The sequence below is a fragment of the Rhipicephalus sanguineus genome, chromosome 2 (genome assembly GCF_013339695.2).
Source record: "Rhipicephalus sanguineus isolate Rsan-2018 chromosome 2, BIME_Rsan_1.4, whole genome shotgun sequence".
NCBI classification, from domain to species: domain Eukaryota; kingdom Metazoa; phylum Arthropoda; class Arachnida; order Ixodida; family Ixodidae; genus Rhipicephalus; species Rhipicephalus sanguineus.
The window spans coordinates 7,675,614-7,701,864 of NC_051177.1; the positions used below are offsets into that span (position 1 = coordinate 7,675,614).

General features: G+C 48.2%; 1 protein-coding gene and 1 long non-coding RNA gene across 3 annotated transcripts in view; one reads left to right on the forward strand and one right to left on the reverse strand.

The window, feature by feature from the left end:
- Positions 1-26,251, forward strand: part of LOC119381037 (Bardet-Biedl syndrome 7 protein homolog) — a 793,778-nt gene that overhangs the window by 550,537 nt on the left and 216,990 nt on the right. The gene's annotated exons all lie outside the window — the stretch shown is intronic.
- LOC119382374 (uncharacterized) lies at positions 7,955-22,408 on the reverse strand. Of its 2 annotated transcripts, XR_007415032.1 has the most exons (5): positions 22,213-22,408; positions 21,523-21,623; positions 20,844-20,939; positions 19,771-20,138; positions 7,955-8,360 (listed from the first exon to the last, which is right to left on the reverse strand). It is a non-coding gene; the product is annotated as an uncharacterized LOC119382374 (long non-coding RNA). The 2 variants fall into 2 exon arrangements; XR_005181515.2 differs by lacking the exon at positions 7,955-8,360 and having other exon boundaries at positions 19,227-20,138; positions 22,213-22,407.

The window sequence follows — 26,251 nt, forward strand, 5'->3', positions numbered from 1 at the left end:
GAACGGAGAGGAAGCGTTGGAACAGTCTCCGGCCCCGTTCTATCGATAGAACGGATACAAAACAGTCTCCGCAAATGACTTGGATTGGATGGAAACGAAAGCGGAGGAGTGGGCTTCCCGCGCATATCTCTACCGCGCTGAAAGTTTGCGAAAATGGCGTCTCTCGTTTATGCCACTTCGTGTCGCCTGCGTGGCTGCTGCAGTCACGCAGAAACGAAGCCCCGAGGTGGAAGATGCGTTTGACATGATGACTGAAGTGGCGGACTTGGTGACGGGGCCCTCGCTGTTCAGCGCGTCGGACAGCTCGCCCCACAGCCGACGCCTGTCCGCTGCCGTAAATTCGTGCGTAAACTCGCTAGCTCGTACGGCCAACTCTCGATGCTGTTCCATAAACGAGAGCAGCCACTCTATCTGATTGTCGGGAACGCGCGGACCTCGTAAGTGCGTGTGCTGCGCCATTTCGACAACTGAATAACGGTTCCAATCGTTGCGCCGTTTGAATTTTACAAGTACACTAATAATAGAAACACTGGATGAAACAGCGTGGTGGCCAGCGCCACCACCGAACGTCTCGTGAAACTGCGACACCCCCTGGCGCTATGTCAAGACATTAACACAAGTTAAATGTTAAAGTCGCTGAGCTCTTCAACTTCAAGCTGCGAAAAACAACGCCTCTGAATATTGATGTTCAGGTATAATAATTATACATTTATTTATACATTGGATACATTCCTGAATTCCCCAGCTCGCCTATTGGCTGTGTGCTCCCTCTCGACCTTTTGTTCGATCCTCCTCCCCGTTCTATGCTAGAACGCGTACAAAATAGCCGTACAGTTTCCCTATCTCTTATATACTTACTAGTGTGCCGACCCCCGAGCGTTTCCAATGGGAGATGCTGGCACCGACGGCGATGCCTTCCGCCGGACGCCACCAGACGGCGACACTCTTAGGGACCATGCTAACCGAGCGGCGCATCAAGCCAAGCGCGCGCGTTACATACGCGTCGCTCAATTGCGCTTCGTATGCCCGTTCGTAAGCGCAGCTCGGTTGTGATCACGGAGTTAAGAAATATTCTGTTGCGGTAAACTTGTGGGGCGTTGTCGCTTTCGAGCCAGTAGCTTATGGTGTCTCCGTATGTCATTGCTAGGTTTCTTTTCTGTGCGCGCGCTTCGCACTTGTTTCTGTTCACACAACCGCGATGCGGTCGCAGAAAACGAGGCGTGAAGACAGCACCCGCTTTGTCCCATATTGTACGAGTGGCTACCGCTCAAACAACGAGCGGGTCTCATTATTCAGCGCTCCTGTGGACACAGAAACTTAATTAAGGAATTTAGTTAACTCCAGCGGCTGTCGTTTGTCAGAAACACTTCAATAATTGCTACACTGAGCGTCGTTAGGTGATTGCATAGACAATGAGTAAAATATGTGTCGTTAGGTGATTAAACAGATAATTAGTAAAATATGCGTCGTTAGCTGATTAAATAAATATTTAGTAAAATATGTGTCCTTAGGTAAATAAACAGATTATTAGTAAATGTATGGTAATTAGCTACAAATTGCCGTGAATTCAGCCTTTGTGGTCATGTGTCGCATATAATCGTATTTTTCGAAGAAACACCCGGTATCGCGCGGCGTATTAGTGATAACTGTGCGTACGATCGCTTGTTAGTGCTACAAAATCACATTCCTTCGTTTACGCTTTGCACCCTAATCAACGTTCTTCAGCGCAAAACTGGCTGGGACAGCCCGCCGGCGTCTCTCACAGGCGCGCGCGTCGGCTAGAGACGCCGGTCGGCATAGCATAGTCCTAGAGTTACTGTATATGCTACCTTTAGCATATACAGTAACTCTACATGGTACCTACGGCTATCGCCATCTGGTGGCAGCCGGTGGAAGGCATCATTCTCCGTGTCACCGCGACGCCCGCGGTCGGCACACTAGTAAGTATATTCTAGGCACTACAGTTCTAGTACACTCTAACCGGGGGAAGAAGGCACAGGCGACGCGGAGGCCATTTATTTTCCCGAAGGATGATGGTGAAGGAAGAGAGCCAGTGGGAACGCGACGCCAGTGGGGAACGCGGCAACTAAAAAAAACCCGAAAAATGTATAATATAACGCTATTTCACATATTATTACTAATAATTTTCTGGCATTATCAATTAGCAGCTAAAAATTATAACTGCATATTTTTAAATACTTTTTTTTTGCGGAACTGCTTCCACCTGCGCAGCGACACTGACGAAACGGCGTGGTTCGTCTCTGTAGCCCTGACTGCATTGCCACAGAAAGTTGTCCCCGAGTATAGCTTATTCCAGAGCTTGCGCGACCACCAGTGATATGACTGGAAAGCTCGATACTTGATGTATAAAAGACGACGCGTCCCAGCCATGAGAAGTTTATCGACGGCCGACGCCCTGTCCGCCGCTATCAGTATACAGCGTGTATTGCTGTAGTTTGGTTTTCATTTCCCGGCCGCAAGTTCGGCCAAATTACGAGTTTCATCTTGAACGCGCCGACTGCTGTCTTCGTGGACGTCACGACCCCGTGACAATATTGTAGGAAACTCTATGGTTTGTACAACGTAACTTGAAATGAAAACCACAGCAAAGGAAAAACATTAGCGTGCAGGTACATCAGAAATTGTAGAGTATGGCACCAACGCAACAGAAAAGAATTCACGGAAACTAAAGGTCGTCGGCACCCACATGTTCGCGCACTTCTTTTTGTCTAGATGGCGCTAGCACCGCCACGTCCCTCGGTGCTGCAATGCCAAAAACTCTCACCCCGTCCGTCAGAGGTCACTATACTTCTGTCACGAGGCTGTTAAATTAAGCAGCTCTCGTGTAGGTTCGTGTAGCCAAACTAGATGACGCAACCGTCATCAGGGAAGGAGAAACGAGGCCATTTGCGCCGAAAGAAAAGAACAACACTCAGTATATTTAAACAAACGGAAAAAGAGATAAATTGATAGAAAAGGGAACAAAACATGCAAGAGATAGAGAAGGTTAACAGGACTATGGAACGCTTAATAAATAGTAACAATGCATAGATGTTGTAAGTTCAGAAGGAAAAGACTGTTCACCATTCCGTACACCCCCACACAAGAGACGCAGTAGTGCAGGCGGCGATGCTAGAAGATGCGGGACGCAGGCTCGGCTTAGATGAAGGCGCCGCTCGGAGGGACAGTGGCGTCGGGCGAATCGCGGTCAGCGACCTTTCGGCGTTCGTCCACCGACGCTTGGAGAGGGAGCAGGAGACGTAGGAATGCCTGGCCAACGCCAGACGATTGAACCTTGGGTTTGTGTCCAGGTGGGAGCCCGCAGCGGCCTCGACGCAGGAACCTGCTGGCCGCCACTCCCGCGCCCTGGTCACGTTCTTCTCTTCGCCACGTCTCAGCCCCGTCTCTTCGCTCTTCCGTTTACACCCGTGGCTCTCTTCTCACTAGCGTGGAAGATCCTCATTGGACAAATTGGTCTTGCGTAACTTCACGCGCCCTGTTTGCACGTCGTCTTCTTTGATTTGCCGCCCCGAGAACTCGCGTCCGCACATTCAGTCGTCGTCTTTTTTTTTTTTCTTGCGCCGGTGCACTCGCGCACTTTTCAAAACGCGCACTTCACTCATCACAACTTCCTCAGGCGCTGGCCCTTACGGTCAAGAATGCAAAAGCCGTTACCACCACAAAGGCTACGCCCCAACAGTGGTGCCAGCCGTGAACTCTACTGTGTCTTTTTCTTCCTTCCATACTTTGGCTAGAACACATCATATGTGTTCACCCACTACAAAGGGCAAAGCCACACATTATCATCAGCATTCACCCATTAAAGCGCCAATAGCACATCCGGCTGGAGGTCTATGATGGAAAGGTAAAAGAATACCACTGCAGGCCTTCACCTTAATAAAGGCGAAATCCTTACATATGCGCACGCCTAATCGAACGCTAAAATTGACCGTCGCCATATCGGTCAAACTTGTGACGTCATCATGGCAGTGCACATCATGTGACGTCGCATGATGACGTCGTCACACGATACCGTCGCTTGGTCAAAGGGGCGCACATCATGGAGGCCATGCAAAACCAGGTGAGATGCGGAAAGCCTGCAACGCCTCCGATAGTGGAGGCAGTGAGAAGCAAAAGAAAAGAGAAGAAAAATAAGATGGCTTTCACATTCCAGTCGCCTTAGGTGTATGCATAAGAGAGCCAAGTGGCTTAGTGGCAGCATGGTCAGTGCGTGACAACTGTCAGTCCTACTCAGTGGCGGCGGTACCCGCTTGAGGGGACAAGTTCAGCCAACGTTTATAGTTTCGTAGGATGATGTTTCGATCTTGCGCCTTTAGATGCACGACACATTTTCTTATGCATCGAAAATACGGATAATCATGCTCGTGTTTCCAGACGGAGGCTGTACAGATACAAAGTTAGTATCTAGCACAAAATCTGACATATTTGTATGTATTCTATACTGCCCAACACTGCCGGCATACGTATCCGAACACTTTTCCTCGAGACTTGACGAATGACGCTAACGTGTTCGTCTGAATAAACAAACCAGTAGACAAGGCCGCAAAATGCGTTGCAACACTGGCAGGCAAAGTGCCACAGCTTCGCAGCAAGAGAAAGTAACGAATGCGCGATAGCAACCTAGTGAAATGTTATGCGAAGTAAGGTTAACAAATGTAACGCGATGAACTGTTATGCCAAGTAAGGCTAACAACTGTGAACAGCAAAACGCTGCCCTAAGGAAACACCTCCGCGGTAGCGAGTGAAGCGATCTTCGAGATGTCTAAAGGCTTGAACGCAAACTTTGCGATGATACACAACACGTGTTGTGTTATTAGTAGAGGCCCGATTTATATGCATTAAAAAAGTGCGTTTTAGGCGCCAAAAACAGGCAGGCACAACGACGGTTTAGGCTTTCAACGATGTAAATATAGGCACAATCAATTTTTACCTAAATACAATAAAATTTCAAGCGAAGACGTGCGCGACCTGTATCTACGACAGAAAAACTAAAACTGTTATTCGCGATGCGCAGCGCCTATAGGGGCGCCACTGAAAGCCGCGTAGCGGCGGCCGCTGGAACCGCTGGCGGGTCGCGTAGCAGACGCCTCCATTCACTGCAAGCATGACGGAAGTGCGCGCGTGTGATTTGCCGCTTGTGCGCGTCCCTGATAATTACTTTTGCGGCGATAGTGTGAGCAAAGGAGCCGCGCTTTATAATAATGGACATGTGTCCGATGACACAGCTGTCTGGGACGACAATGTCACTATACGCGCCAAGTGTTTGCCACAGACAAGCGTCAACAAGCTTCCCTACGATAATAATATCTGGGGTTTAACGTCCCAAAACCACAATATTATTATGAGAGACGCCGTAGTGGAGGGCTCCGGAAATTTCGACCAACTGGTGTTCTTTAACGTGCACCTAAATCTAAGTACACGGGCCTCAAACACTTTCGCCTCCATCGAAAATGCAGCCGCCGCGGCCGGGATTCGATCCCACGACCTTCGGGTCAGTAGTCGAGCGCCATAACCACTAGACCACCGTGGCGGGGAAGTTTCCCTACGAAGTGGAGCTCATCGTAAGTACACCGCTTTCTTTATAATGTCCCGATCACTAATGCCTGCATGCGTTGATGCATGAACCAACGTTTTTTCTCGACACAGTAGCTTCGTTTACGTGCCATGTTTATATAGTAGATATTGAGGGAGCGCTGTGGCACCGGCGCATGGATTTTACGGGTGCTGCCACGCGAAGGGTCAGATGAATTCTTACAAACTCGCCCAGATTTCCGTTCTCGGAAGGGTCAGCGTTGGTAAAACTTTGAAACTAGCATGATAAACTTGTGAACAAATATCTCGGCAGCTTGCGCTAGTGGCGCGGGACTGAGTCACTGCGGAGCTGGTGGTCACCTAGCTTGTCATAGCAGCTTCGCTACGTATTTGCTGGGTGTGTTCAGAGAATAACGTCGGTGCATGTCCGTCGACCCCCTGTAATTTCATTGAAAAAAATATATTTTGTCGTCTTCACGAATACGTTTAGCTCTTCGACAGCAATTTGTTCGGGAACACAATTTTCGTCAGAATGAGATGCATCCAGAGACTCTACGGCGATCTGTTTGAAGCGGTTGAAACAGTTCTGGCACAAAATCTCGGTTTTTCTGATGGATGAGGCTTCTTCTGGCGTGCTGCGCGTTCAGGAGGAGTGGCGTCTTAGCCGCACCAGACACACTGGCGCCGGCGCGCGCGCAGACTCCGCCACCGCTGCGCGCGGCTCGCCGTTGCTGGTCTGCGCGTTCGGGAGTGGCGTCGTAGCCGTGCCAGACAGACTGGCGCCGGCGCGCGCGCAGACTCCGCCACTGCCGCGCGCGGCTCGCCGCTGCTCGTCTGCACGTTCGGGAGGAGTGGCGTCTAGCCTCGCCAGACACACTGGCGCCTCGCGCGCGCAGCTCTTCGCCTTCGCTCTGCAGTCGCCGTCTGACACTGCGCTGAAGCCGCTCGATAGCGCCTCTGACTGGCGTTTGCAGGTGGGTAACGTCATGGAGAAGGAGAGCGTAAATGCTGCTCAACGGCGCAGAAGGGCCGAGAAGCTTATCTCATAGGATCCCGAAGTAGTTGCCTGGCAATTAGCGAGTCAGCGTACGAAGAATGAACAGAAGGAGGCTAATAATCCTAGATAATCTGGAAAGCTAAGAATAATCAGCTGAACCTTTGCTAATGCTACGTATATCCTGACATAGCCGAGCTAAGCCACTGCAAATTTCTTTGTGATGTGCGTAAAATGTAGTAATAATTTGCTCTTCAGAACCAACTGTTCCTGTTCTTTTCTGCCAATCCATCAATCCACAGAACATATTCACGACCTAAAAATAATGATAATGAAAATAATTGCTCCATGCTCGCTCAATGTTGTGGTTACTCAGTTTACGTCAATTTGGCTACTTTTCGTGCTTCATAACTTCTACGTCACTAAAATAATGCAACATGTTTATTTACAGATTAAGTTAGAACACGTGCTTGGCTTTAATTCTGTAATGTTTAAAGAAAATCGAAGGTGGTGTTTTTTTTTAAATTCATCTTCGAAATATTGCATTTTTAGGTACTTGTCCTCAGTTGAACATTTCTAGTTGACGTTTGAAGTCACTCTCAGCAATTTCGTTCAACGAATTTGTTAACCTAACATATTGCAATGTTCTCAACACTTTTGGGAAGTCTGGCCTTTACGCACGCGGAGAAAAAAAATCTTAAATTCGAGCATTATTGAACTTTGTGCTGTAGAGAAGCATTGGTACTTTGCGAATTTGCGATTTTTTTCTTAAAATAAGAGCATCAAAACTGCGAAGTAATAACGTTTTGTCCATGCAATAGTATGTGGAGACAATTTGTCAGACCTACAGCTACAACAGTTTTTTGTAACATCTCATCGAAATCCCATTTCCGCGAAATTCGAAAGAGGCGGTTGCGGCTCAGTGGAGGCTTTCAAATTTTTCTAAAGAAGGCGAAATTTTTTTCCGCGAGACCAAAAGTGGTTTTGTGGTCTTGGGGACTCGGACAATAAATTATATTTTTTTTCAGCGAAATTACAGGGGGTCGATGGACATGCACCGACGTTCTCATCTGAACACACCGTGCTAGGTTTTTTGCAAGCTATCACCAAATGTTGCAAAATGGCGTTAGGTTCTACGTGATAATACGCGGTTTTCGCGGGAACATGGCACGTGAGTAGATACGCTAATTAAGTGATCCTTACGAGAACGTTTCACGGGATCAGTGACGTGGGCGTGAGTGGTTTCAGCGGGAACATGCAAATACATGATTACTTACGTAATTTTACATGGTTTTCTTAGGTCAATGGACGTGGCGTCGCCAGCTGTTACAGGGTCTATTGTGGTTTCGGCCGAAACTAGTTGTGTTATTTTAAGTGGTTTTGGCGGAAACATTCATGTGACTCTGCTAGCGTATCTGCTAGCGCTAGCATGCTCTTCTTGCGTATCTGGATAGCCGAGTAGTTGCGCTCGAAGCTCGCCTTCGAATTTCGGGTTCGTAGTGACGGGGGCAACTGAACCAACGTTGATGACGCGAGTAGGCTACATGCAGCTCCACATGTAACACTTTATGGACTTTTTCCACAGGTCCCCGATTTCCTGCTGGAAGATGGAAAGTGCAGTTGTAAAGCAGGACAGCGTGGACGCTGCAACCATATTGCTGCGGTGGTGGAATATGTGAACACCAAAGAGCACAGGACAAATGACCCGAGGAAGTGGGGGAAGCCGTCAGTTAAAAGTACCAAAAGGGAGCGTGCCTGGATAGTTTCTACGGCAAACAAGTGGAAGAGGTGGTTGCACTGCCACCTGCAGCCCCTCCTGTCCAAGATGCAACGGCAGTAGCCGCTCTGCTTGAAGATCTTTGGGGAGAAGACTGTACACTTCTCACTGTAATTGGCAACGAGCTTTCCCTCAGAGTTTTAGCAGAAGTGGATGAAGCCCCTGCGCACTCGGCACCAGTTATAACAGGAAACATGCGAACCTCGGAACTTTATCGATCAACCGAGTCCTGGGCTAACACCGACCAAGAATGGAGTTCTACATGAGTAACTTTGTGGCCACTCCCGACGAGCTACTTCACATCGAAGCGAGAACAAGGGAGCCAGGAAGGGATGTGGCGTATTGGAAAAACATGCGTACCATTCGCATATCTGCAAGCAGCCGGCCACACACTGTACTAAGATTGAGACGGGATCCTGCTGCTGTGGCCGAAGGGTTTTTGAAGGACAACAGATTCTGGCCCCAGCCACAGCGTATGGAACTGCCCTAGAAACCGAAGCAGTCGAGTCATTCAAGAAAAATATGTGCTCTCAAGTCCGTACCTGTGGGCTGGCAGTGATGCTTCAGCAGCCATGGTTGTGCTGCACTCCTGATGGTATTGTGTGTCAGCATAGGCGTGCGCAGGGGGGGGCCAAGGGGGCGAGAAGGGGGGCGCAAAGTCAGCCCTATACATTGTAGGGGGGGGGCGAGAAGAGGGGCGCAAAGGCAGCCGCATACATTGACATAATAGGGAGGGGGGCGCTGCGACGAACCTTCGACCCCCCTGAAGGGGAACCCTGCGCACGCTTATGTGTGTCGGGAATCAGGTTTGTCACTACTTGAAATCAAATGCCCTTACGCATGCAAGGACAAAAATATTGTTGAGCTGAGTGAACAGACCAGTAATGTTCCTTACTTAATAGTGAAGGACTCAGGTGTGGAAGTAAAAAAAGCTCACACATACTACACTCAAATTCAGGTTTCTCTGTATGTTCTTCGCTTGAAGAAGTGTTTCTTGTATGTTTACTCTAAGAAACAGCAAATTCTTGTTGAAGTTCCAGTGGATGAGAGCTTTGTCGCAACATCTGTACCACGGCTGGAAGCATTCTACTTCAAGCACTTCCTCCCAGCAATAACAAAAGCCTCACACAGAAGTGAGCAATAAGTGAGCAGCATTCTGTTTTATTTCTTACAATCAAATAAGCAATGCAAAAATAAAGGCGTTCAACAAAGCTCACACAGGCACTGTATCTTACTTGCAACACAACTTCCACAAAGTACAACTAAACGTGAGACTCTTTAATGTTGCATGAATGTAACATACAGAAAACTCCGTAATGGAAACTCATTGTTCAATCTTTCAGTTATATCCAAATCCTAAATATGTAATTGGCCAAATCCACAATCCCAAATATGTGGATAGCAAAACAGGATGTTCAAGCACGCCCACCTGCATACATAGGCAGGTGTACGAACCCGCAGCAGTGCTCTAGTGATCATGATGCTCTACTGTTGACCCGAAGGTCGTGGGATCGAATCCAGGCTGCGGCAGCTGCATTTTCGCTCAATGCAAAATTGTTCGAAACCCGTGAACTTGGATTTTGGAGCACGTTAAAGAGCACAAGACGGTGAAAATTTCCCGCGCCCTCCTCTATGGCGGCCCTCCTAATCCTATTGCGGTTTTGGCATGTCAAAATTCAATTATGTTGTCCCGTCATATCTGTGTAAACATTTGATTATTACAGAAATTTTGATTATTACAGAAATAACGAGGACCACGGGTCCTCGTTATTTATAGTCCCCTCAAGTATGAATTATGAAGAGTACAGAAGCCACGTAGGCGATGAAATCAAGATGCATTCAGCCTCAGGGGTGGTCCGCCCTTATGAAAATGTGAGACGAGTTCAAAAAGAAAGTCTAATGACTTCTGACATTTCAGTCATTTGACGCTATGTTTCCCTTTAGAATTTTGTAATGTATTTGAAATGCCATTCTGATGCGTATTAACATGTGATAGTCTGATGCGTATTAACATGTGATAGTCCGATGCGTATTAACATGTGATAGTGTATTGAGCATGAAACGACCTTTGACATCAACACTCATTTGATTCTCTAATGTATTCCTTCAGAATTGTTTTAATGTACTTGTAATGTCATTCAAAAACATATTGGCCACCGTCATTCTGATGTGTCCTTAAGACTGACTTTCTTGTGTGTATGAAACATCCTGTTTGCAATGACCCTCAGCCAAGCTTGTGCTTCGTGGCCAATGGCATTCATAACATTCCTGAAACAGAACTATTACAGTGCATGATAAGATTGATGATATGTCCGGATGATAGTACGGAATTACATATTAGTTGTGCCTGACAATGTGTTTGCTGGTTGATACACATGCAGCCAAGCATCATACAAAAGTGCATGTATGCACCTTCTACAACACTTGTGCTGTACAAAGACATTTCTCAACAAAATAAAATGGATAAAAACATTTATTGACTGGGAAACATGCAGAGGTTGAATGAAAGAAAAATATGGCGTACACCTGTCATATCTTCGTTTCATTTATTCTGTCTACTTAATATTGATGACAGATTGCTTTTGATGCGCAGGGTCCTTGTAGGGAATCCATGTATGTGTATCCATCCATGTGTATCCTGCACGAAAGATCGCAGTAAATATATAAGAGTTGCAAAGAAAACTTTATCCAACACATCGTGCACCTTAGAACACTTAGATGTACTGCCAAGGCCCCGCGCAGGTAGTTGACAAAAAACGCTTTTGTGAAGTTAGATTTTGTCAAAATTATATCTTCTATCACATTTTCAATCGAAGCTTTCAGCAATTCCTGTTAGAAAACAGGAAAACAAGCACAGAAGGCCAAGTCCAGTACCAAGTGTACATTAATGGAGTTACGGCAAGATCTTGTTTCTTTCATCTTGGAGTTTTCTCAAAAAAGGTGCAATAGGTTGACGAGCAGGTGCTACATGTCCAAGCTTTTTCTAAAAATTGAAACAAATGCCTACCATACAATATAGACTTGACCAGGCTCGCAGGTAGAACACTCCCATCTTCTTCTGTAAGCTGTCGTCTGCTTCAGTTCCACGAACAGGTGAGATCACGGGGTAGATATGTAAAGGATACCAGAAAACATTCATGAGTTGGCACACCACACAGACCTTAAAGCACACACGCAATACATAGAATGTATTCAGGCAAGTCTATGTTGATATACCAGGGCCTTCAAATGATGGACTGAAATTGCACTATAAGAAACAGGTATTACCGGAGCAACGTCTCATGGCAGACAACTATAATGGTGTCATTGCAAGCCAAACTTTCTGAAATCATGTACTTAGTAAACACTATGTGGGTGGAGAACGCAGATTGCCATATAGGTCATTTAAATAACGAAAACTACATCAGCACTGCTACACAATATAAAAGGCATAAATTGATAAAATAAGAGTATGTGTGGCCCATGTGCACACTCCATAATGCCGAGCTTTACATATTGTATAATATGATGAATTTGGGCCATTCAGGAAAGTAATTGTAGTCGTGTTAAGCCAATCAATGCCTGGAATATCGATTTGAATTTGTAGTGCTGCAAGCCTCAAAAAAAAAAAACCGCTAACCACTTTTGCCAGCCTTCTGTAAACTTCTGCACACATAGTAACATCTGAGAATTTAGATTTGTTTCCCCTAATAATTACTTCATAAAATTAATGTAGCACTCTCAAAATGAATGCTACATCTTAGTCGCACAACCTGCAAATAAGAGCGCTTTTTCAGTTTCATGCTGCCTTAAAAAACCTCACAAAAGAAACATGAACTTTACATAAGCACATAATTGAGGCGTGTTTTTACCACCCCAACACAGTGCACAGACTAAATAATTGTGGATAAAAAGTTCTTGGAACAGTGCTGCTTAACCATTGAAACAACTCCTGTTAATATAAACCAGTATGCTTCAGGAAACAACTATAACGACGGGACAAATATTTCACATTATTTTTTCTCAAACAAAAATATTGCAACCAAAGGCACCTTGCCAAACGCCACTGACATATTTGTCTAGAACTGATAATTATAAAATCTTGTGATACTTCAAATTAATGTACACTTGGTGTAAGTACCAGCACATAACATAATTCACCGACATATATTATCTTCCACTGAGTTCAGTCAACGCAAGTTAGTTTCTCGTAGAAACGGCCTTCTCAGAATAAATCCTAACCATTGTGCAACTAACTTCTGACAAAAACGAGCGCGGTGCGGTAGTCGCGGACACAGACACAAACACGCCACTGCAGAGCACCGCGCGGGCATGTGCAGCTGCAGCGTGTTTTAAATGCGAAGCATTTCTTGGCGAACTTCTGCGACTTTGAGCGTATCTATCCATCTAGCCGCCTACGACTTTGTGCTCTCCTGGTCGCTTGGTTAATCGAATGTACACCAAAATTGGTATGACGTAGCATGACTGTATGACGAACATAAACGACAAGTCATAACATAAAAATCATGACACGCATGTCATGTACAGCATGATTTACATGCCACGGTCATGCTGCGCTGGCGGCCGTTTTATATCTGCGTCCCCGCGTACTACATGCCAATTATTACTGCGTTTCCTGAAGGGTTACTTCATTTGTACCTGCATCATGAGAAGGCTAGGCGATGAACGGTATGTTTAAAGCAGTTCCATTTCCAAAGTGATAAGCCATTGTACAAGTAGATTCATGCGATGATCTCATGCAGCATGCAGCTGTAGTCGATTTCAATAACCTTCGACGACGCTAAGAAGTTTATTTACAGAATTACAACTGGGATACAAGAAGTCTTGCAAATGATTCATGATTCTTCTCTCGAGTTACGATCGCTTCTGAGCGGCGGAATCGCACGGACGGGCCGTTTTCTCTCTCCTCGGTCGCGGCCCCGTCTTGTCTCCGGGAAAGGGCCGTGCGCTGAAGCACTGCAGAAACTGTTTTTCTTCTTCCCCTCCTACCTCGCCTCCCCCTCCGATCCCCTGCGCCCAAAAGGGCAGCGCGAGTGTGGCCCTACCAACGACGCATACATCGCGCAGGCGTCCCCAAGGTCACCCAGCTCCCGTGTAGAGGAGCGGCAGCGGCGCTTTTGTATGCCGCTTCCAATTCCACCCCCCCCCCCCGCAGCAGGGAGAAGCGGGCGGGCCGAGCAACAGGTTTCTTGGAATGGAAGAATAGCCAAGGGATAAGGGCGCCATAACACGCAACGCTTGCGTTACAGAAGCGGAGTATCGCGCAAAGCAATGTGCCTTCATCCGCCCGTTGCCGTTGTAGTGAACACACATGGCGAACGCTTCGTACAACCGTATAAAGCGCACGCAAAGCATTGAGCATAGCGTAAAACATACCTGCCTATCTGCCATCCTCTTGCCATCATCCCCGCAGAGTGAACACGCTGCCCAGATGATCACACTCTGTTCCTGCGTAAAAGTCGTCATGTAATGAAGTAACCTTGCTGTGTAATTCAGAAACATGCTAGAACTTACCAAAGTCGGGCATCCACTGCGCACCTCATCAACTCCATATGGGATGGCTCGCCGCTTCCATCAGAATGGATCACTTCGCTGGTCACATTCATTCCCAAATCGGGCAAGCCAGTTAGCATTGAGTCCCTGAGACCCATTTCTCTCACCTCTTGCGCCGGCAAACTCATGGAAACTATGGTCCGCGAACGGCTTTCGCCCGCATCTGTCGGCACAGGATATCATAGAGCCGACTACCATGTGCCACAATGACAAAGCCGTACTAGCTCTCGATCTTCGAGGCGCGTTCGACAATGTCAAACATAGTAGCATTCTCGCCAATCTTTCCACTACAGATTGCGGACAGAAGACCTTCGAATACATTCGCGCCTTTCTTTCCGATCGTGTGGTCTTCCTCCGCATCGACACTGCTGAACACGGCCCGTTCCCACTAGGCACACGGGGTACGCCTCAAGGAGCGGTCTTGTCACCCCTCCTGTTTAACTTGGCCATGATGAACCTCCCTTCTCTTTTGCACGAGGTCGAGGGGGTACACCATGCGCTCTATGCCGATGATATAACAATTTGGACCAACACCGGCTCTCCGGCTCAAATCGAGGAACGCCTACAACAGGCTGCCCTTCTGGTGGACACTTACGCCGGCTCTTGCGGCCTGGAGTGTTCCCCAACAAAATCGGCTCTTCTCTCGGTTTCCCGCCTACCATCACCCCAGATATTCCTCCCTTCCGGACCTGTTCCAGTAGTCCAAGACCTTCGGATTCTCGGGCTGTACCTCTCGTCCTCACTGGACCCTCAGGGCACCATATCCTCTCTCCGACGCACCAGCGAACAAGTGAGTCGTATGATCCGGCGGGTCTCTACCAAGCGTGGCGGCCTCCGAGGGAGCCAGTCCCTCCGGTTGGCCCAAGCGTTTGTGACCAGTCGGGTCCTCTATGCCCCACCCTACCTTCGCCTGCGTCGTCACCACGAACACCAACTAGATACTCTTCTCCGCTCCGTGTATAAGCGCGCGCTGGACCTTCCCATTGCCACTTCCAATAGCCGCTTTGCGGCCTTGGGGGTGCACAACTCCTTCGCGGAGCTGCGGGAAGCCCACCGCGTCAACCAACTTAATCGTCTTTCGCAGACGCCTTGCGGGCGCCGCCTGCTACACAGACTTGGCCTCAACACAATCTCTGACCCGGTACCTCCATCCCCAGTACCGGAAATGTGGCGCCAGAAGTTATGGGTGGAGCCACTCCCACGCAACATGGACCCCGAACAACACTCCGGTCGAAGGCACGCGCGCACTGCTGCCCTTGAGGCGCGTCACTCCGATCGCCCCGGCGTATTTTATGTAGACGTCTCGGGCCCTTCCCCCTCGGGTCACTACACGGCCGCTGTGGTCACAGAAGGTCACCACGTCGACGGCCTCTCATTTAGAGCCGATAGTGCAACTCATGCAGAGGAGGTTGCCATCGCTTTGGCCGCCTCCCACCCCACCACTCACACTATCTTGACAGACTCGCGCTCAGCCTGTTCTCGATATATCCAGGGTTCCATCACCCCATTGGCTGCTCGTCTCCTTCAAGCCGCCTCCTGGCGCTTTAGCCCTCACACCGTAAGAATAGTCTGGACTCCAGGCCACACAGGACTTCCCGGCAACGAGGCGGCGAATGCCGCTGCCCGCGCTTCTCTCTTCCGGGCCGCTGCCCTTCCATGTCCTGAGTCGGATCCTGGAAACTCGAGCCTCACACGCTACCGTGATATTCTGGATTATTATCGCACTTCGCGTCGACTTTACCCTGGCCCTGCTCGCGGTCTGGCGAAAGCAGACGAACGAATACTACGCCGCCTTCAGACTAATACTTTCCTTAGTCCGGCGGTCGCCCGGCACTTCATCCCGGAAATCTCTGGCACGTGCCCGACTTGTCAGGTCCTCGCCGACACCTTTCACGTTGTGGCTTCGTGTCCTGCAACTCCACTTTCTTTCTCATCCCCCTTCCCCATCCCAACTAGAGAGGCTTGGGAGGAGTACCTGCTCGGCTGCTCCACCTTGGATGCGCAACGCTCCTTGGTGGCACGCGCCCGGGCAGCGGCCATCTCCAATGGCGTCCCGGACTAGGGACTGCCACTCAGGCACACAGCAGTTCTCTTGTGAATTTCTTGAATAAAATGTTTACCACCACCACCACCTCCTTCCGCTTTACAGTCCACAATGTACGGTACACTCGGCGACAGTCTTGTCAAAACGCTGCTGTACGTCCGCACTCGCCGTCAGTCACGACACTAGGACGTAGATCGTCTTGGAAGGTACACTTGATATTGAATCACGCAATCAACGTGCATAATCGATAAATGTGGTAACGAAGCGTTGTGGAACACACGCACACAAACCGCGCGCCCCGCACGCCCGCCAAACAACTAAAGCGGCAAAGCCCCCAAGTACCAGAAGACATGTTGCAACTGGCTTACACTGAGAGAATTGCATAGGTGGCAGCAGTGTCGTGTTAGTATACATAAAAAGTGTATTTATGGCTTTTTACACCCGTCTACTCATGTTGGAGATATTTTATGGCTGTTTTATTTTGTTGTACAACTATACATTTTATTCTTGGCAAATTAGAAGTTATCAATGGGCAGTTTTCAAACTCGCATCCCAGACGACGGTCATCTCTGAGCCCTTATATCTGACTACAGATCTTAAAAAAAACGCTTTTTTTAAGGCCTAGGGATTATGATGGGAGGAGGAAATAGGGTAGGTGTGATCGGCGTTCCTTACGTTGCACACAGAGGAGGCCAATGGGGAAAGGAAGGAGCGAAAGGAGAGAGGAGTTGCCGCCAAGGGTTGACGCCATGGAAAACGGAAAAGAGCCGCGTGGAGAGGACATTACGAGCGGCGGTGGGCCTCTCTCAAGTGGGCGAGAAGGGGGGGCGCAAAGTCAGCCCTATACATTGTAGGGGGGGCGAGAAGAGGGGCGCAAAGGCAGCCGCATACATTGACATAATAGGGAGGGGGGCGCTGCGACGAACCTTCGCCCCCCCTGAAGGGGAACCCTGCGCACGCTTATGAATGTGATACGCGTTTTGCGTTAGGAACGTCAATTGAAAGTCTGAGTACTTTAGTCACCAGAAATTAAAATGTATATGGTCATTTGATTGTCTGGTGTGCACCAAATGTTAAATGACATTAGGCATTGCATGTCAAATGTCTGTCTAATGACTCATTAGGAGCGCAGTAAGTCGACATTATACTCTCGAGACTCATTTTCATAAGGGCGTTGCCTTGATAATTGGCTTCTGTAGTTTTGCAAGCACTCCACACATGTCGATTATTTTTGCTACATGAGGAAGTAGATCCGAAGACAGTTTTGTAGCGTTAAATACACTTGCCTAGCCGGAGCAGGTTTCGCGTAGGTCATCATGAGCCGTGCTGCGCATGCGCGAGGATGAGTGCGGAGCCGGCATCTCACGCGCTGTCCGCCGTCGCCGCGCGCGGCTTGCCACGGCTGTTGGCGGAGAGCGGGAGGAGTGGCGTCGTATCGGGGCAGACAGATTGGCGCCGGCGCGCGCGACTCGCCGCTGCTGCTCTGCACATTCGAGAGGGGTGACGTCGTAGCCATGGCGCGCGCAGCTATTCACCTTCACTGTGCAGTCGCCGTCTGACAATGCGCTGGTGCCGCTTGATAGCGCCTCTGACTGGCGTTTGCAGGCGGGTAACGCCATGGAGAAGGAGAGCGCAAATGCTGCTCAACAGCGCAGAAGAGCCGAGAAGCTTATGTCATGGGATCCCGAAGTAGTTGCCTGGCAATTAGCAGTTCAGCGTACGAAGAATGAACAAAGGAAGGCTAAACGTGCTGCGGAGACACTGGAGGAAAGGGAGGAACGTCTAGCAAAGCGGGGTCGCCAGGATGCTGAGCGACGTGCCCGACCAACTCTGCAGCAGCAACAACAAGACGCTGTCGATGACGTCAAGGCTCTCCGATCGACTGCCTATAATGTGAAACTTAGCGAAAGTGCCAGTGCGACTCGGACCATCGAGACAGACTTCATAAACAATCCGCTTGGATACGTGTGCGACGTGTGTGAAAGACTATGGCACATGAAAGACTTGACGCCGCTAAGTAGTGCCATGCGTGAAACGTTGAGTGTAGTGGCGGCGCCTGAGTGGGGTGAAACCGTGGCACGGATTTGTACAACGTGCAAGAACTTTCTCGTTAAGCAGAACATTCCGCTCTTTAGCGTTACCATGGGTATCGTTACCAGGCCATGCCGCCAGGTCTACCGGTTCTGAACGATGTGGCCGAATGTGTGTTATGGGAGCAGCTGTAAGCATGACAATCAAGCTAATCCTAGACAATCTGGAAAGCTCAGAATAATCAGCTAAACCTTTGCTAACGCTACGTATATCCTGGCATAGCAGAGCTAAGCCACTGCAATTTTTAACACGAAAGTGTTTTATGACGGGGTCCACCAAGACTTCAGTGACGTATTTCCGTCACGGAAATGACGTCGAAAAAATATACACAATCAGATGGCAAAGAAAAAAAGGTACCGTCAACAGACATCGAACCCACGACCGCTCGGTCCGCAACATCAGATGCCGGGCACGCTATCCACTGCGCCACGGTCACAGACTCTGGAGGCTTACGAACGCGCCTTTTATATCTACCACTCTCCCGGTCGGCTGGGTGGTGTTGACCTCTGGGAGTGGTAAGGTACAGTAATTCGTCATTGCTGTGGCCTCCGCGACTAGCACCTGCAACGCGTTTACGCGTCCGTCCCATTCGGCGCGTTTTCAATAAAAGTGAATTTTGTCAATGCCTTAACACACCGCGAGGTGGCGACCTTTGCCCAAGCGTCGTAAAAGCGTCGGCCTCGCTCAGCATCACGCTAATACAAACAAAAATAGCTCTGATCTACGACGCGCGCCTCGCTCACCTGGCTGTAACAGCGCGTTCCATGCTCACGCGCTCGCCCCGAGAAAAATCGCGTCCGGGCTACCGGGGCGGCACGACGCGCTTTGCGTTTCCCTCTAGTCCGGCCGTGGTGTTCAATAACATTTTAACATGCCGCGGGATGGCGACCAAGTTCTGCGTCCAATATGCGACGCTCTTCTGGCTATCACACCTCGTTCTCTGATTACGCTTTCACCGGTAACTGCTACAGCTACCACAAGGGTTTGTTTAATCATTAACATGGACGTTAGTAGTCGGGATGGAGAGGTACCACCAAACATCAAAGTGGGTGCATACACGTTAAACGGCGCCATTAGCTGCCAGACATCGATATACATTGCGCAAACTCTCTTATATCAATGTACAGTAAGCATTCAGTTACTTCTGTAAGGGCACGCTTTACTTTCGTGTTATTCCGATTCCTATGACGGAGCGATCAACCGTGTTTTTTTTCTGACAGAATGCTATAAATTTTCATCCGCTGGATAGACCTTTCCACGTGGATTCTCGCACTAGCAACTTTATATGTGGCGTTCAGTTCTTCTCGGGTGAAAGGCTGGTTAGGGCGGGAAAATGTTCGCATCTGAAATTTTATACCATTCTCTGCAAGTGTGCTTCTTATTTGAGGAAAGCCTTTGTCGGCCAACACTAGATCCCCCGGTTTCAAAAGGTGCAAAATTCCACAATCCGACGTTATAAACGAGTCTGTAGAACGGCCGCCATAGGGTCTTGAGAGAAAGCTTATTATGCCGCTTGGCGTGATACCCACAAGGAACTTTACCTTAAAGCAACCTTTGTAGTATGAAAACATGAGGACATGCTCATGAATGGTGCCAGGTGCCGCACAAGGAACTTCTGTGCAGCCAGTAATGACTTGACAGTCGGCATAATGCGGTAGGAAGCTTTTGGGGTTCATCATTCTGTTGGTCAATCATGACGGCCAGTATATGAGGGGTCTCAATTTTTCATGGAGAACGTCAAGCACAGAGACGAAGTACCTAGAGCAGGTAGACCTGTGTACTCCGAAAAGTACTGCAAGAGAACAGTACGACAGATTAAGCTTTAGCTTCGTCAAAAACAACAGAAGCTTGTTTGAAGCGCTAACAACCCCTTCAGTCTTCTGTGCTTTGAAAGACGCAATAACAATTGCTCGCAGCTTTTCGAAGACTCGGGCTGAAATTCCTGCAATGGATTTCAGTATGTCTGAAGCCTTGTCTGGAGTACAAGCTGCAAGTGTCTGATAGCCTTGGAAATTTGGACTGTTCGTTGACACCACCACATTCATCGGGTCACATTCAGTGTCCTTGAGCTCATTCGTTGTGCCAAATGCTACATCCTTGGTAGTCTTCTTCATAGGAAGCACAGCCTGATAAAAATCGAATTCAATTGTCAATAGTCTGAACCCTTCAAAGACAAGATCAATGAGTTACTCATTTCTCGCAAATGGAGTTTGCAGGCATATAGTGGATATTTTCATTGAAACCAGAAAAAAGCAAGGGTCGGAATTTAAAAAGTTTACACAAATAATATAATTTCGTGGAAAAATACGCGAAAAAATATCTGAACCATGAAAAATAGCTATCTTTAACATTAAATTGTGCATGTTGGATTATATTCTTCCATGAGATTACACATGTTCAACGGATGTATCTAGACAGAGGAAGAAATCACGGGGTTACTTATGCATTCGCCTAAGACGACTCGAAGGCAAAACCTATTTTAATATTCTTCAGTCGATGTACTGATGCTCTAATGCTCCCTTCCAAGAAGTCTTCTTCGCCTAATGCACTTTGCACTGCCTCCATGAGGAGAGGCACTGCAAACTTTCTGCACCTCACTTGGCTTTGCACTGGCTCCGTGATAGGTGGACCGATCACGGAGGCAGTAAAAAGCGCGAATATCATGTGATGACATCATCACGTCATCACGTCATCATCACGTGATGGCGATTTTTGGCATCGCTCATGTTGACGCCACCGAAGGTCAATTTTCGTGTCTGATGAGGCATCCAAGCCCTGTGCCTCAGTTAGATCATGCAGTGTGCCGCAATAAGAAATAAGCAGTCTTTTACTTGTGTTTCGGCATTGCAGCCTTGCATACAGCAAAGGAACAGGCTTGGTGTTTCAGACTGTGCTCTCCTGTCACAAGGGTCCGTTTGTGATCCAACCTGCAGAATGTGCAAACAAGATGAAAAACTTGATAGTTTCTGCTTGTGTAATGAGGGATGAAACTACAACCAAGTGAAGTCAGAACAAGGCGTTTTCAATGTAATTGTACGGCACTCCCAGCCGTACTGCAATACAATCAACGCACAAATAAGAGCACCTTGATATTTCACATTTATCACTCTAATATTATTATCATCATAAATATGGCATATAACTAATAAATTCAGCTGAAGACAGCTCTGATACATTTGCCGTTTGTTAGTGCTTGGCAATGCTGATTACTTACTACTTAAACAGTGGCAGGCGTAGATTTCTCAATATTATCATTTAAGTCATGCAGTCTCGGTATTTCCACTCATTTTATGCATAAGATGTGCTGATGCAGCTGGAAAATTACAGCTACAAAAGTACATCAGCAAAGCACCCACAGAATAGGTCTGTCTGTTTGATGCATATCAATATATGCGAAAGTCATGATGTAGCAGTACTGATGGCTTTCGCTCGCTAGTATGGGGAAAAACAAATATTTATTGGCGTTTAAAAACAAACATCTCATGCGCAGATATGTAACGTGAGCTGTACATACACTTACCTTTTCTTCCTCTGAGGTGCAGTCGATCATGAAATCTTCCAGAGCCTGCACGTCTGTAATGCTGTCCACCCTTTGCTCTCGTGCCCGCAACCTGAAATGTGTCGTATGTTAAAGAACATTGTAAGTGGTGGCCTATACCCAACAAAAAGCAGTACCGACTCGTACATTTGTGCGTTATATATGGGCGCTTGTCTAAATACACACTGAGCCTATTTCACGAGCAGCCTCTGCCTGCAGAGCATACAGACCAAACAAGGCTAATTAGGCAAACACCTTGCTCACAGTGACATAAGTTTCTATTTCCTCATCGCGTAGCCAAGAAATTTATTTAACTACAACAAAGAGAAGATAGCGAAATGAACATATCAACATTTACAAAGTTGGTGGATATTGCCTCTATGGCAGACGTCGTATGTACGGCATCTTGCACGCGCAGCAGTAATCTCAGCTGACCCACTCTCTTTGTTTTAAAAAATTTCGGCGATGTGCCCAAAAGTCCCGTTGCACTAAGGAACAAGCAAGAGTTGTGTAGCACCGCTATCACACGTTTACTTTTGCCTACCAGCGCTTTGTGCAAATAAACAAAAGGATTCTTTAAACAGCAAACATTATGCTGCTTCTCTGGCTGAGTGTCCCCTCGTCTGTCAGCAGAAAATACACACTGCAAAGTTTAATTTTACCTTTGGTACCTCTTGGAAGTGCCATGCTTAGTACGTCCATACGCGCTTGGAAATATAGTTGGCACATAAGCTGGACTTCTCGGATCATTTGATCTTTCGCCGTTGATAAAATGCTGACTGCAGGTCCTGGAGTTCTTTGTGGGTTCCCAGGGGCTCCCATCCTCTCTGAAATGTTCATAAGGTTACAGAAAAGTGGAAGAAGCAAGGAAATAATTAAAAGAATACATATTTGCAATATTCACAGTTTGAAAGCAAATGCTAAAAGTAGTCATAATATATTGCTTGAAAACCAAGTGCTTTACTGAAGTCCATGCAATTTCACACACAAAAAAAGCAACCAGTAGATAGCGCCACTAGCAAGAATAAAAAAAAAACACACGACACTTTGAGGATCGACCCCACGCATTGGGCATGTAAAATTTTTTTCAGGTGTGATAAAACTACAATGAAGCAGCACCAACATATACTCACCAATTACATGCTCAAGAAAACAGCAACCAGTAGCTAGCACCACCAGTAAGAATAAAGAAAAGAAAACACGTAAGTTCCATAATCGGCTCCACTCAGGCGTGCGCAGGGTTCCCCATCAAAGGGGGGGCAAAGGATCATCTCAGCACCCCCAGGCCCCACTAAGTTAATGCAAGGGGAAGATTTTGCCCCCCCCCCCCTCTTAGGCAAATATGAAAGCCCTCACCCCCGTGCGCACGCCTATGGCCTCGCTCATAACACAGCTTGTGTAAAGCGAATGAGCATTAGTGGGATACATCAAGGGTGTTTTTTATGAGCATGAAGTCATGTTACGAGGCATTCAAAGGGAGGTTGAATGGGTTGAATGTCCTGTCAAAAGACTTCAGTGCGCACAGGTGACATGTTTTACAGTCAATATGCATACAGTTGAGGCGAGCGCACAGTGAACATTCTGCACCGGTGATCGCATTTCAGTGCCATCATTAGGTAGAATGCAGCTCATTTCGTGCAGCACACGTGTGATTCCACGGCGCTTTTGTAAAGGAGCCGTCACCTGCCCCACATTCTCTGGCATACCGCTTCGCGCCATTCGTTTTTCAACAGAGCCTAGGCATCGCGTCTTATCAGATAACAACCTCATGTGCATTGTAGCATCTACAATGCACATGACCAAATGTAAACTTAGTAGCGTTCGCTGAAGACGTAGCGACATAAATGGAGAAATAAAAACACGGTAATCGGTCTAACACTACCGTAAACAAAGCGCGATTGCTTACCTTCTACGTTGTAAGCCGCAGTCCACCGCCGCCGTCGCTCTCGCTCATGAAATAGCACTGGAAACCTGTAGAAGTGCGTTCCTGGCAATTTTTTCGGTGTGTTTGAGGAGCCGACAACGCAGCAGTTATTTTTCGACATCGCTGAGGCCTGACAGAGTCGTTAAATCACGATGAAAACACATCCATCCGTGCACTCGCATAGACGCTCGCGGGAACACTGATCGCCCGGACCCGTCAGCGCTTCCGAGCCGTGGCGGCAGATGGCGTCGTCGGCGCTTTGCGCATCGCCTATTGTCTGTGATGGCACAAAGGCGCCAACAGTTGAACATGGCTGTGCAATTTTCCCATAAGACTGTTGGACTAATGACGACCTAATGACTTTCAACAAGCACACTACTCACATTCATGTTCAGTGGCCGTGTTCGCTTGCCCGAGTGTCGTTTATGGTTAAGCAGACATGAAAACGAATACTTGAAAGCTGGGAATACTCACTTAAAAAGCGCTACTATATGTCTGACTGACGCAATTAAATTAGGACACAACAAAATAGCATAAAATAAATGCAAAATATACGACGATTCATTATGAAATTAGCGTGTTCTTACATGAGGACTGTTTGGCGCAGCCCTGGCAATTTTCACACATCCAATGGCATTATCCGAATTATACAAGCAAGGCGTCCCAACGCTGCCAAATACACCTCCATCCATTAGAAGTACACATGTTTGAAGGAATCTGTTGGAGAGCACGTGGAACGTAGTCTAACAATCAATGTGATAATTGTGAAAATAGGCGGAAGCTACCACAATGTCCAGATTGAAAATTGTACCTACTGTCACTGAGAATGAGCTCGTACGTTTAATTGGAATGCTCAACGTCGACAGATGCCACAGGAGTGCAGTTGCACTCGGGAACATTCGCTGGGTTAACCGACACTGCGATCCTAGGGTGCTCACGAATTGGTGACTGGGCACGTATCAGATGTGAGAGACATTTGATAGAACAATGACGTGGACACGTGACATTCGATCGCTCAAGGAGAAGCTCGCATCGTATGCGAACATCTTCCGCATGATGTCTAGTAAAGCTGATGGCTGCTCCGCGAGTGCACTACTGCGTACAGCTCTATGCCAAAGTGTCTTGCGGTGCCGCCTTCCTGCACTACAGGGCCTCACCAAATCAAAGCTCACGAGCATACAAGCCAAAGCGTTGAGGGTGAGCCTAGGTTTAGCAAAAAAATTACACCATTTCCCGCTAAAGGGGACCATGAGGCGATGCGAAGCCGGAGCACTTGCACGATCGCGTTCCGTTGGCGTTCTTTGGGCATGCTACCGACCTCGCGTCGTGGAACGCGAAGAGAAACGCTACGTGCGTCTTGTCTTCCCTTAGCGTGGCCGTTAATTCTCACAGGGCGAGCGGGGAACGCAGTCGGCAGGCGTGCGAGAGGGGGGCAGCGTAGGAGAGGAGAGAGAGGGGGAGGGGACGCGCATGCGCTGGTGCTCATCACGGCGTTGCGCAGGAGAGAATTTCGGCATGTCTAGCCCGCGCGTTTCAGGGGAACAGTGGAAAGGGGGAGGGGAGAGGGGAAGGGAGAGGGGGAAAGGGGAGAGGAGGATGGCAGATTGAAAGTGGAGAGGGGGAGGGGAGATTGGATGTAGAGAGGGGGAGGGGATGCGCATGCGCAGTAAGGGCGGTCACGCCGCACACCACCACCACCACCACCACCACCGGATTGAACTCCGCTATAAGATACTTCGCATCTAAAACACATCGACAGTAGGGACCTTCACAGAAAGCAAACATCTTTCGCTAAGAGTTCTTCCGAGTCTGTCTGCGTTTTGCGGCCAGGGTACAAGATCATCCACTTGGTTCAGTAAGCACTTCTCAGGTGCGGACGTTACCCCCGCTGACGTATGAAAAGCCACCGATATTGACGGGGCCTCCATGGCAGCTTCCTTCCTGGGCGATAGTCACAACATTGCCGGGGTTCAAGAGAAATAGAAAAACACCTGAGCCAGCGCTGACATACGCAACTATAGAACCCGTCGTCACGTTTATACAGATGGGTCTGTCACAGACGGATCATCTGCGCTAGGTGTGTGGATGCCGCCGGCGAATGTTACCATAGCTGTCACTCTCAGTCACCTTACTTCCGCCGCTGACACTGAGCTGGCTGCACTGCGCAGAGCGCTTGTATACATCAAAGCTCAGGGACACGATTTTTGGGTGATATTCTCCGGCCCACCAATCGCACTGCATTCCCTGAAATCACAGCGTGCGCAAGATCAACTAGTCCTGGGCATCAGGTGGCTAGGCAATAATACTCATGAACTGCACCGCGACGTTGTACTGCAGTGGCTACCAGCTCAATGCGGCACAGAAGGGAATGTTCGTGCTGACTCCGCTGCCAGAGCCGCACATGACGCGTCATCAGAGAAAATTGCCGTCCCTGTTTTCAAGAAAAGACGCAGCGATTTTGGTATCTCCGTTTGCATGGAATCTGCAGCGAAAAATGTGGTGTGTGCAAGTAACTAGTACAGACCACTGCACAGAATAGACCCGACGTGCAGCTTTCATATGCCAGAAGGACTGACCAGGCAAGATAAAACGTGCATTCACCGGCTGAGACTCCACGTTGCCTACACGAAATACTTCAAGCACGAGACCAGGCTGTCGGACACGCCTACGTGCACCACATGTAATACCTGGGAAGACTTAAAACACGTCCTCGTGACTGTTCCCGTTACGACGCAGAATGAAAAATTCTGAAGGCAGCACTACATTTGCAACGCTGC